At 40.0% G+C, this 2,467-nt stretch overlaps 1 non-coding gene across 1 annotated transcript; it reads left to right on the top strand.

Annotated features, from left to right (window-relative positions):
* The first annotated feature begins 2,041 nt into the window (after positions 1-2,041).
* TRNAG-UCC (transfer RNA glycine (anticodon UCC)) lies at positions 2,042-2,114 on the top strand. The gene has a single exon. It is a non-coding gene; the product is annotated as a tRNA-Gly (tRNA).
* Positions 2,115-2,467: the final 353 nt, after the last annotated feature.

The following is a 2,467-nucleotide window of genomic DNA, read 5'->3' as shown; positions in this document are numbered from 1 at the left end:
ATCGCCTAGTGAAAATTCATGTGTGCAGGTATTGACACCGGAGCGAGTTTAATACGGATGATAAAGTAGAGGATTTTTTAAAAAATGGAACTGAAATGCCAGCTGCTCCTCACATTCCTTGCACCATATTGTCTAATGAAGCGGCCCCTTTTTCAGCAGCTCCAGCCAGGAATCTTTGAGTCATGTTTGATCCCCTTTTATCCTTTGATCAACATTTGATCCTTGGAAAGAAGCCAAATTCTGAGAGCGCACCGGACTCCCTCTGCTTGGCCCCGGATCCCTCTCTCCCTCCCGCGCTGTTATTAACGCTCCCGCAGCCCTAAACTTTTTAACCAGCTGCATGTCTGCAGTTCTTTGTTCCTTGGTCTGAGGCGGTCACTCGGCTGTTGCAAATTGTTTTCAAATCAGCTGGTCGAGTCGACCCCCTTGCCATGGGCAAAGCCTCATTATTCAGGAACTTTGTCTTCCTTAAATTGTTTAGAAGCCTTGGGTCCTGTGTCGGTCATCTTCTGCATCTTGGCTCGGGGGGTGGGGGGGCCAACGCAGCTTTCTGGAATTCACTGCTATTGTTCCAGGTCTTAAGATTTTTAGTCTCAATAACAATCCAGCGGATTTTGTGTGTTGGTGGGCAGGGGCAGAGTTGTGGAGTTCTTGCCTATGCTGTTTTAGGAGTACTATCATTTTAATAGTTCTCAGAATCTTGTGCTATTTTAAAAACAAAACCAGTTTTAACCTAGCTCTTTAAATCCACCATTTACATTTTGCAAATCACCCTGATGCAAAACTCTCAAAAAAACAAAACAACCTCACTCACAGTAAAGAATTATAAGTATTAGGTTTAGCACTTTGTCTGTATCTGAATGGATCTCTCCTCCTCCAGTGAGAATAGTCGCTGGTTTTTAACTTTGCCTGTTTACACCATGCCTTGCTCCCATCTGACTGTCTGAACTTTATACTGTGCCGCTCAAATCTCTGCCCCCAAATGAATTTTATAATACTTGACCTTTTAATCTAGCAAATCAGGCCTTTCTGTAATCAAATTAAACTTTTCATGGGATGAACCCAACTATCAAATGTCATCTTATCTTCAGCAGCAGAAGTTGAAATAGAAACATCAGACATGTAGACAAGAAAGAATCAAAACAGATCATTAACACCAGACTAAATGCCTTTAGACTGTCTTACAATGACTTCATGCTTAGCTGTTGAAAATAAGCTGTCAAAAACTATGTTGCTGTCTGTTCAAGGAATATGAAATAATATACTAAATACGTTTGCTTTGAAGACTGTCTGGAACAGCTCTGAAAAACATTAACAATTTTGCATGGACATATGGATGCCGGAGTGGATGAAATAGATATTTTGGGGACAGAAAGCACTAAAGGTAGACTTGCTATATTATGCTCATTGGACTATCCCTTGCTAATAAAAGTTAATGGAAAATAAGAATAAACCAATTAGAATATATGCAATGAAAACAAATAGTAGAAGATATGGCCTAAACTGCCATTAAATACTACGATTTATTTTAACTGCCTCTTAAACACTCTACAATTCATTTACACTTGCAATTAAAAATTCTTTCAAAGTATGTGAATAGTAAATAAGGGAAATTTAGCCCTAATATTCAAACTTCAAAAATGAGTACTGTCTTACTCTGGTCTCCCAAAGAATTAAACAGATCTAATCAAACCAGCAAGAGACATGACTGACATTTGCTAGATTTTATCACCTTTAGATGTTTTGTGAGGGTCTATTTTCTGATTAATAAAATCACTGGGAATTTTTTTTGGGGGGGGGGAATTATTTTTTTGCAGGATGTTACACATACTATTCTCTGAGATCAGGAAGATGGTCATGCCCCTATGATTGGTAAAGGAAAGACATATTGTATGCAAAGCACCTATCATTATTCCTGGTGCATAGTAGGTGCTCAATACTTTCCTTTTCCCATTAAATAAACCGTTCAATCAACGTGTGATCAGGCACTGCTTCTAACTACTGGTCTGACCTCTACAACTTAAAGTGTTTGCCAGAGACTTCCTTGGCAGTCCAGTGGTTAAGACTCTGAACTTCCACTGCAGAGGGCCCAGGTTCAATTCCTGGTCAGGGAACAAAGATCTTGCATGCCTCGCAGTATGGCCAAATAAAATGAAATAAATAATGATAATAATATACAGACTAAAAACATGCTCAGGAGAGAGCAGTGCATCTGAGTTTCAAGGGGGCATCTTATAGTTCATGCAACAAGGGAGTGAATTAAAAATGGGTGATGTCGAGAAGGTCTAGGGGGTTTTTAAGCAAGAGTGTAACTAATGCAACACCATGGAAAGCAGAAGCAAGCACAAAACCGAGCCAAGTCTGCACGCTCTGTTGGCGTGAAAGACAGGTCAGGTCCTAGATTCTCTAACACAGATACTAGCAGGAGTAAAGGCATCAGGGGTGGATGGGAGACACTAATGGAGTA

This window comes from Muntiacus reevesi, chromosome 21 (assembly GCF_963930625.1).
Source record: "Muntiacus reevesi chromosome 21, mMunRee1.1, whole genome shotgun sequence".
In the NCBI taxonomy this organism is placed as follows: Eukaryota; Metazoa; Chordata; class Mammalia; order Artiodactyla; family Cervidae; genus Muntiacus; species Muntiacus reevesi.
Note: the sequence above shows the minus strand (reverse complement) of the source record. Positions and strands in the feature narration are given on the sequence as shown.